This window comes from Apus apus, chromosome 3 (assembly GCF_020740795.1).
Source record: "Apus apus isolate bApuApu2 chromosome 3, bApuApu2.pri.cur, whole genome shotgun sequence".
Classification (NCBI taxonomy): Eukaryota; Metazoa; Chordata; class Aves; order Apodiformes; family Apodidae; genus Apus; species Apus apus.
The window spans coordinates 114239484-114250204 of record NC_067284.1 but is presented as its reverse complement, the minus strand read 5'-3'; the positions used below and the strand labels follow the sequence as shown (position 1 = coordinate 114250204).

General features: G+C 40.1%; 1 long non-coding RNA gene across 1 annotated transcript; it reads left to right on the top strand.

The window, feature by feature from the left end:
* The first annotated feature begins 572 nt into the window (after positions 1-572).
* LOC127383312 (uncharacterized) lies at positions 573-10213 on the top strand. The gene is made up of 4 exons (XR_007889155.1): positions 573-613; positions 1233-1341; positions 5428-5551; positions 8883-10213. It is a non-coding gene; the product is annotated as an uncharacterized LOC127383312 (long non-coding RNA).
* Positions 10214-10721: the final 508 nt, after the last annotated feature.

Genomic DNA, 10721 nt, shown 5'->3' with positions numbered 1-10721 from the left:
ACTAGCAAGTACCTGCACATGCTCTTTTTATCCTTTTTTATTTTTATTTTTTTTAGCTTAAGGCATGTCTAATACATCATCTGAAGAAGCTAGTTTTTTGTCTCATCATTACGTAGAACTGTGTTTCAGATTTTAGCTGGAAGTTGTCATAAAACCCTAATGCTTCCACTCAATGAGAAATTCAATGCATTTGAAGTTGAAATCTCTCAGTTTCTGTCCTTAAATGATGACTATAAAATTGATCTTATCAGCTAAGATGATGAGGCCACTCAAACAACCAGGAAGTGATTTCCAAGCACTATCCCTAATCCAAGAAGCAGTTAAGTCCCTCTTGATTCCTGGGGATGAGGAAGCTTTAAACATATTAGTTAAGTCTATTCTGACAGGTTGTCTCTGACAAATCTGTGGAATGGGGGCTGTACAGGCAGTGGATGGATATAAATGTGTTCTCCACCTGCACACATGCACAGCAGCATTGGATGTATTTCAAATTGATTGAAACTATAAATAGTGCTGCTGGCAAGGCTGCAAACAGTAACTTCTGGACTGAACTTCAGCCTTTGCACAGTGAAGTCAGTCAGATCAGCAAACAGTACAGCTTGTCGGGTTGAAGGTATGTCGTTGTGTCCTCTACTTCTCATAACACTGTCAGGCTTACTTCTGTTTAACCTCGTGTAGTAACAAGCTAACAGAGCTTAAATAAAAAATTCCCACTGTTAAAAACAAAAGTGTTTATCCTGCAATCCCCAAAGGCCCAGCTATTGCCAACAGTTAACCATTGATGTGTGAGAGTGACCCGGAGGTCAAAAAGATGCCTTTCACTAACAAGCTCAGTTTGTGCATGGGTCAGGGCTGTGACTCAGCTCCTTCTAGCTCTGGCAGATGAGGAGATGTAACACTGGCAAAGCTTTAAGAGAGAAAAGGAGAAAGGAAGAGAGCAAAAATTGTTGCTGTGCAGCTTTTGCCACGTGCCTAAAATCAGCTCTGTAAGACGTATCTGCATTGCAGTTGTAAGAAAATCATAGAAACTAGTCCTCTCTTACAGCTACAGCTTAAATTTTCATCCCAAATATGATTTTTCAATTAGAAAAACATGACTAAGGCTCATGTTTTCCAACCAGCTGTCCCAAAATTTCTAATCTTACATCAGCCACTGCCCTGCTGTGTGACTGCAGGCAATTTCTCAACTCATTTATTTTCATTTATGATTATTTGTATTGCTGTATATCTAGGAGCCAGAGCCCTTTGTGCCAGGTGCTGTAAAAAAGAAGAGAAGACAATTTCTGCTGGAGAAAGCTAAGGGTCTACAGCCAAGGAAATCCGATGGATGCTGACTGACAGGTGAGGACAATAAGAACTTAACTAAGGACCACATTCAAAATGTGACATGGTATCTCTGAGCATGACAGGCGATGGCCTTAGCATGCTAGGAGCATGTGAGTGTTTTCTGTATCCATCATACTAGAAAAGCATCTTAAAGAGAGGACCAAAACACCTAGTACTTTGATGTTCACAGGGGTCTCCTTCAAAAGAGTCTGGATAGGAATACCCAGAGAGATATGGCTCAATGATTGCATGTAAATTGTGAACCTAAATGTCAAGAATGATGGCAGTGTGGTGACACTCCTGTTCTTTCATTTGTTGTTATTGAATCTCCTTGGGGGAAGCTCTGCATTTTCTAGAACACTTAGCAGGATGTGTCCCCTCCTGCATCTTGGCAAATAGCTAATAGAAAATAAGAGTCTGAAAATAGGTCCCTCAGCTCTGTTTAAATTCATTTTATGGACCTAGGTGTTGAAAAGCTCAATTTGAAGACTTAATTAAGAAAATAACAAACAAGGGAAGGACCAAATAAATCCGTGCCACCTGCATATAGTATGAAATCATTTGCCTTGGCAAAATGCAAAAATATTCATCTTCACAATTAAACTAACATAACTGTTAAGCTGGCCATCCAATTTAATGTGATTAATCTTTATCATTGCCACGTCCATAGACCTCCAGGATTTAATTCAAAATGTGAATCTTTCCTAAATCACAGCACTTAAACTTCTAATCTTGTTTGTTTGTTTTGATTAAACAAAGATGTTCTGCTTTTTTTGTAGAAGTGATGTCACCTAATTGACTACATGTTGGTTTAGCCTCTAAAGCCATAAAATGTGATTCTATTCTTCCTAGCTTTTAAGCTTGATTAAAGCAAGCTCCTCAAGTCGTTCTCTAATAGCAGGCTCCCCAGAAATGGAGAGAGATTCTCAAGTGGTTTAGTGTTTAGAAAATGAAGAAACATCTCCACCCCCTCATGTAACCACAGGAAACAAAGTATTAAACTTGGGGAGGGGGAAGGAAGGAGGAAAAAGAGAAGTTCATTCTCTGTCTTCCCCCCAAAATGTGAACCACAAAGGGTTGTTTTCCTTTCATGTGAAGAGATTTCCAGCATTTCATTTCCTTAGTTTTCTATATGGTACGAGCAAAACTCTTAAATCACTAGTTAGCGGTTTCGATCTAAATCTCATCATCTAATTATTTTTACAACGCATTCTTGGAAGGGTAGGAATGGTTCTGCCAGGAGATGTTTCACAATAATTAGAAGCCCCAATGGGTCTCTTAAGAATGTTTAAAGGGTTCCATATGCAGGCTGCTACAGGGAACCATGCTGTACACAGCTCTTCGTTTGAAGCAATAAGCCTTGACAGCCCTTGTTGTATTTTATTATAGCAAACAAAATCCATGCCAACCAATCAGGCTCTTGGATGTCTTGCCATTCTTTACTGGGAAAAATAACAGTGGAGATCAGTTAGCTACAAAGGCACTGTCATACTCATGTAAATATGGGCTGCTTGAAAGGCATTTCGCTCACAGGCAGTTCTGTGTGGCCCAGAGACAGCTTTAAAAGGTGAGCTTTGGCAAATAGATGTGCCTTCAAACCAGTGCAGAAACTTTTTTGTTTCCCCAGTCATGCAGTGAACATGCAGAGTTGGCTTTGGAGGTGACAATGTATACACAGAAATATGACTTGCTAACACAAGTAAATGAAGAGAAGCTTAACCCTCCTCCTATTGTGTGTGTCAGCTGATGAATCCCTGCTGTATTCATAACAGTCCTTCAGCATTTAGTAAAAGATGCCTGAAGAAAGTGGCCCAGACAAGGAGAGTTACACCATTTAGTTTATTAATTTCTTTGTACATGATACATACCTGCACTGCACTGGGTACTTACTTGACTAGCACCAAGGGAGACAGAAAGCTAGAGCTCTTCCACAGTGGAAGACTGATAGGACACTGTTCATAGCAAACACGTAAGAAAAAGTAGGTAATGGAAACAGAGAAGGAAATAGAAAATCGCTGTTTGAACAATCATCATTACTATGAGGACCTGGCAGGAGAACAGAACTTCCCAAGAGAATCCTCTTCCTTCTGAGTCTCACATGTTGCTCTACATTCTCAACTACCTGTTGGTGAAACTTAGCTGAAGCTAAGTCTTCGTCTCTGAGGGTAACAGAGCGTGACTCAATGATCTTTAAGGTCGCTTCCAACTCTAATCATTCTGAGATTTTTCTAGAGAACTACCAATGTATGTTTTCAGAAGTGTGATTTGCCTGCCCATGTCAAATATTTCTGACCACGTTAGGCACCCTCAAATGTATGCATGTGACATCATGTGCTTACACTTTCAAATCTAGTCCATAATATCCTGGTGTTCAGACACAGACACATCTCCCATGGGAACTGTAAAGTCATTGGCTTCATCTCTGCTTTTATTTTAAGTGAATGCTTTGGCAAAGACTCAATTTGAGACATCATATAATTATAGAGGTATCTGTATGTAACGTTATACTGACTGTTTTCACCAGCAAGGGCTCTGTGCACTTCAGGTTGCAGAAGGCAGGGACTGGGAAAAGGAAGATCCATCCACCATAGAAGAGCTGGTTTGAGACCATCTAAAAAACCTGAAAGTTCACAAGCCCATGGGACCTGACAAGATCCATCTATAGCTCCTGGGGGAACTGATGGATGAAGTTGCAAAGCCACTTTCCATCATATTTGAGAAGTAATGGCAGTCTGTGAAGTTCCCACAGACTGGAAAAGGGGAAATATAATGCCCATTTTCAAAAAAGGAATAAAAGAAGATCGAGAGAACTACAGGCCAGTCAGTCTCACCTCTGTGCCTGGCAAGGTCATGGAGCAGATCTTCCTGAAGAGTTTGCTAAGGCACATGGAAAATGCAGAGCTGGTTCATGACAACCAGCAGGGTTTCACCAAGGGCAAATCGTGCCTGAGAGATTTGGTGGCTTTTTACAATGGGGTCACAGTGTTGGTGGACAAGGGAAGAGCAACTGATGTTATCTACCTGGACTTGTGCAAAACATGCAACACTGTCCCACACAACAACCTGGTCTCTAAGTTGGAAAGATATGGATTTGATGGATAGACCACTTGGTAGATAAGGAATTGGTGAGACTGTCACACTCAAAGAGTTGTGGTCAATGGCTTGGTGTCCAAATGGAGACCAGTGACGAGTGGAGTTCCTCAAGGGTCAGTACTGGGACTGGTGCTGTTAGACATCTTTGACAATGACATGGACACTGGCATTGAGTGCACCCTCAGCACGTTTACTGATGACACCAAGCTGTTTGGTGTGGCTGACACACTGGAAGGGAGGGATACTACCCAGAGGGACCTGGACAGGCTTGAGAGGTGGGCCAATGCCAACCTCATGAATTTAAACACAGGGCTGGAGCAGCTCTGCTATGAAGACAGGCTGAGAGAGTTGGGGCTGCTCAGCCTGGGGAAGTGAAAGCTCCAGAAACAGTTTATAGCAGCCTAAAAGGGACCTACAAGAAAGCTGGGAAGGGGTTTTTTGCAAAACTTGTATTGAGAGGACAAGAGGTAACGGATTAAAGCTGCAAGAGGGGAGCTTTAGGTCAAACATTAGGAGGAAATTCTTCACTATGAGTGTGGTGAGACACCAGAACAGGTTGTTCAAAGAAGTTATGGAAGGCCCATTCCCAGAAGTATTCAAGGGCAGGTCAGATGGGGCTCTGAGCAACTTGACCTAGTGGGAGGTGTTCCTGCCCATGCAGGGTATTTGGAACTAGACGAACCTTAAGGTCCCTTTCAACCTAAACCATTCTATGATTATATGATTCTATGACTTTGATATCTAGTCTTTTTATGATGTAGGAAGAATATCTTTGCTAACTATTCACTAAGAGTTGTCATTGTCATTCCCCCACCAAATACAGGACAGATAAATATGAATCTGAAAGAGACCATCTTTGTGTTAAGCTCCCTACATGTTCAAACTGTCATGCAGCAGGTAGAGTAGCTCTGATTTCTCCATGCACACTTTTCATAGATGCAGCTTCAAGTGTTACCTGAAAACTCTTTTCTTCCTAGTTTTGATTCTTGTTTATGTATTTTTTCGTAGTCCAGGGAGAGAAATTGGCTGACTTGTAAAAGATTACAAATGTCCATGGACTGAAACTCCCCCTGGAAATGTCCATCTCACTCCAGTGCCTGTAGGAGAAATCTAGAGCAAATGACACTCAAAGGTAAGAATCTCAGTTAAGTGTCTACAATTAGGCTTGAAGAGTGTGATTCCAAGTTTATGGATCTCTAGAGAGCACTAATGCCCTTCCACCTGCCCGTCCTACTGCCCATTGCAAGTTGCATAATACTCCCTTCCTCACTGCAAAACATCAAGCTGCCAGGTGCAAAAGACAGCACAAAGTATCTCCAGAAAAATCAAGGAAACCAAAGGCTGTTGTTAAGAGTAATAGCCTGAAATTTTAAAGGAGTGTGTTCCCAAGGGATCCTGAAGAGTAAACCATGTCCTGTGCCACAGAAGGCTCCATAGGCAGTCCTCATTGACTTTGGCCAGCGTGACTTGGGTGAAGGTTCCTTTCTGACTCCAAAACTGGCAACTGCAAGGCAGAGCTGCAATAGTCAGACACGTGATAGATTCTGCAGAACCTCTGCATATACCAGGATGTTCTGTCCAACGTTGCAGATCCATATTCAGTCTATCTCGAAGGCCTGGTGGAAGGAAAACATTATTCCACTTCCTCAGGCCGTCAAGTTATGACTCAAGGAGTGAAAAAATAATATTTCTTCCTCTGCAGGCATCAGAAGAAACTTCAAAGCATAGGTTTAACATAAAATAAACACAGAGGAAAACCAAGTCTCAGTAAGTGGTGACCATGATTCTTTTAGGGTGCTCTGTTGGGATATAAAATATATATATATTTTTTAATTTAAAAAAATATCCTTATTGCATCACTTTTGATTTCTAGTTATAGCATCACACTAGTCAGTTATACAACCCTGTCTTTATCCAAGGTTTCAGGTTACATCTTGAAACAATTTAGATTCCTTACCCCTGTCTACATTCTTCAGAAGGTTGTCCTTGAAAATCACAATATGGATGTTTAGAAATCTTCATATTTCTACTCAAAATCCTTTTACAAGCACTTTGAGCTCATTTGATCCTACACCAGTATCAGCTTTTAAATGAAATAACAGTTGTCTTTCGTATTTATGTGTCTTTATCACACTCATATACCTAAGTTATTTTAAGTCAAAACAAAGATTTTTTGATCTGATTTAATAAAGTAAGCACTTAATAGAATCACTTTGCAACCTTTACCTGTCCTTATATACAATTTAAATTATTTTTAAATTAATAATTAGAATAATAATCTGTAACTGGAACCTTACCATTCTGTACTGGTGGCAATGCTTCCCATCCCTGTAACTCTCCCCTCTATAACCTGTAAAACAATTTCAGATAAAGCTTTTTATTAGGTTCAAATAATGAAACTCCTTAGTGTAGTAATCTTTGTTGACTTGATCCCTAACCTTCTTTTCTCTTAGAAATCCAACATATTACTTTGATTCTGCTTTCTAGTTCTAAAATCAGTTTAATCAGCTCATGGTTGCTTAATACAAGAAAAGTTTCTATATCTACCTTGTCTAAGAATACCTTCCATCTTACTTCCATCTTTTCTTTTTTAGGTTCCTTGGCACAGGGATCCATAAGTCATCATAGTAACTTTTTATCTACATCATCTAAAGACTAGTGAAGACACTTATTCCAGAACAAACCACTAACTCCCAACTTTCATCCAGATCCTCTTAAAACTCAGAACTACAAAAAATGCTGGGAGAATTTTGTATTCTTTCTCAGTCCTCACCCTGGCAGACCTGTCAGGTAATGAATTCTAGCTATGTAGAACAGTTTCCTACTAGTAGTGATCAGATGTCATGACTTTTCTGTTCTTCCATGTCTTAGGCAAGGCTTTACAAGGAAGTTCCTTCTGTTGGAAATTCTCTCCATGATCTCCCACAGCTCTCTACATTCAATCAGCTTCATGAAAGAATGATCAATAGGCTCTGTGTAAACTGTAACCTTGAAGGTGAAACATGAAGCAGTGAATTATAATTCTTTAAATTGCACCTCTCTGGAAATGAAAATCATCTCTTGTACTGTAGTAATGTAGAATAACTTAGACTGGAAAGAAGCATGGGAGTTTTAAGCCCTGCTTAAGGAGGGTAAAGTCAAAATTAGATTAAGTTGCTTTAAGCATAAGGCCTTGTTTTGAGTATCTCCAAGGATGGAGATTCCACAAGCAACTTTATCAAATCTGTTCCTATGTTTATTTTCCATAGTTATGTTTTTTTTTCTTTTACATCAAGTCAGAATCTGTTTTTGCAGCTTAATGTCCATTGCCTGTTTTCCTTTCAAGGTGCACCTGCCAAAAGTGTCTAGATCCATCTCCTCTAACACTGCCTGATATTTGGAGAGAACAATTAGATTCCTCTGTAGCATTCTCTAGGTTAAGCAAACCCAGCTCCCTCAGCCTTTCCTCATGCATTGTGCACTGTGGACTCCTATCCATCCTGGAAATTCTCCCTCCTGTATGCTATTGCTTTTTTTTTGCTTTGGGGACCCAAACTGGACACAGTGTTCCAGCTGTAGCCTCATGAATACTGAATCAAAGGGAAGAATCATTCCCTTTGATCTACAAGCCATGCTCTTGCTGGTGTAGACTAGTATGTGGTGAGCCTTTATTGCTGGAATGGGGGCAGAGTTCAGTCCTCTACAGCTGAGAAGGTGAAGAGATTTTCCTGTAACAGGGCAGGAGTTTTACAACACACTGACCAGTCATGATGCTTTGCACCTGGGAGGTCTCTCAAGCAGCTGACTTGCACAGCTAACCAAGGGGTCACACAGAGATCCCGTGAAGCTGTTATTTGTGGAGTGGATTCTTTTCCCTACAGCTAGGGGTGACATGTTGATTTGTTGGGTGGATATTTGAAAATCAGAATTAAAAACACAGAGGGATGAGAAGAAGTAAAATTCAGACTGAACAGAATACTTAAAAATGTAAAATACCCTAAAGTATATTAAAATAGAGCATAATTTTGAATTGAAATCTTGAATACTTTGCTTTTGAAAGCATCAAAACAGAGGGTCCATTCTTCCTGTTATTGTGGGGGTTTCTTTTATTTGCTAAAAGAGTTGCCAGTAGATGCTGGTACACGTAATATTCAGGTCTTCCTGTTCTAGGTGAAAAATGTTGAGATCTTTCAGACATTACACTGCAGGTTTTCATCTTAATCTTTCTTCTAGTTGTTAATTTGTTCGGTAGAAAACCCACCATTTTTGGAACATCAGCACGTCCTTGACAGTCCTCAAGGCAGCTGGAAGAGCAAACAGGAGGAAAGAAGACTTTCATTTTTCTATACAGAAAATAAACTGGTTTATGGTAGGATAGGACTCACAATCACCAAGCTCAGTTTTCAATTAAGCTGATCATTGGTTTAAAATGGCATAAAATTGGTATAAAATGATCAATGCTAATCTTTTTAAAATCCCAACAGGTACACTAGCATCTATATAACAGGAACAGGCAAAGCCAGCAGTGGATATGTTGAAATGGTCTTCTGCAGCCAAACAAAAGATATTTCTACTGACACCTGATCAGATGCAAGAGAGCTCTGCTTGTCCTCTCTGTTGATGAGGAAGGGCAAGGCTGTGACAATGCAGCACATACCTGGACTCATTCAGCCTTCCAAGTCATCTGGCTCTGTGATTGGCCCTACCTGGGTGGGAAGTGGCTTTGTTGCAAAGTTTGCTTGTCTTTCAGGGCAAAGTCGGTAGACCCATTGCCCATTATTCCGGCAATCATTCTGGAAACTGTAATTTGTTTCTTCCCCTCTGCTTGGTTCAGTAGTGAGCTCTCAAATGTCAGCTTAGGACTTCTGTGATCATGTACTTGGAAAGATATAGCCTATAGTATGATACATCTTTGTATATGGGGTTCAAGGTCTGATTTAACCCCTCATTAGAGCACTTCTGTACTGATTAATGATTCACATTAATGTAAAAAAACCCCCACAATTAGAAGACCAGATTTTACCACAAAGAACATAAGTAATACTTTTGATTGAATGGCTAGCAACAAATAATACTGATCAGAAGAAACAAGAATTTATTTTCTTTAATTCCTTCATAAAAGGTTTTGTTACCCAAGAATACAACTCCTGCTTTTAATGTGGAGACTTCTCATTGCAGTATTCATCAATCATCCCAAACTGTTCTGTAGAAAAATTAATCTAATTTTTAGGAACAGCAGAAAAAGAACAGTATATTAAAGGCAAAAACAATATGCAAGAACCTCACCTTTAGCTGAACACACCTAAAAGTTGGGACTGAGAGGTCCACTTCCATGACTTTTGTCTGGAAGCTAATCCAAGAAATACAGGAGCTGGTGGATGAACGGACATAAACAGAGTAGTCAGGGTGTTGTTAATCCCTCACACGAGTGCAAAAACCACAATAGCTTCATTGCAACACTGGTTGCACCAAATCACAGAATCAGCATGGTTGGGAAGGACCTCTGAGATCATTGAGTCCAATCATCAACACAAAATAAAAGAAACCTAAACCTTAGCCACTAGAGCATGGCCTGAGGTCCCACATCTACACGTTTCTTGAACACCTCCAAGCACGGCGACTTCACCACCTCCCTGGGCAGCCTGTTCCAGTGCCTGACCACTCTTTTGGTAAAGAAATCCTTCCTAATACCCAATCTAAACATCCCCTGCTGCAATTTCAGGCCAATTCCTCTGGTCCTGTCATTATTCACTAGGGAGAAGAGGCCAACTCCCATCTCCCTATAACCTCCTTTCAGGTTGTTGTAGAGGGCAATGAGGTCTCCCCTCAGACTCCTCCAAACTAAACATCTCCAGTTTCCTCAGTCACTCTTCCTATGACTTGTTCTCTAGACCCTTCACCAGCTTGGTAGCTCTGCTCTGGATGTGCTCCATTTCTTGCTGATTTAATCTTAATTAACTCTGCAACCTTGACATCAAATGGAATATTTTATTATTTTATTTTATTTTATTTTATTTTGTTTTATTTTATTTCATTTTTTTTAATGGTGTGTAATCTTTCCAGTAAAGATACTGAAAGAAATATGCTTCTTGATGTAAATAAAATACCAGAGCTTGGCCCAGTAAATGCAAAAGCATCATTCAATGAAAGTTACCTGTATTTATTTAACACAATACAAGCCTCCATCATTAGTAAAATGACACTTCAAGCAGCCTTTGTAACCAAGTGCTTGGCCTCCTGCCCAAAACTGTTGGGTAACTCTTTGCAGATTAGAAGAGGGGACTGAAGACAAATGGTGTCTTGAAAGTAAAAACGTGACCTTT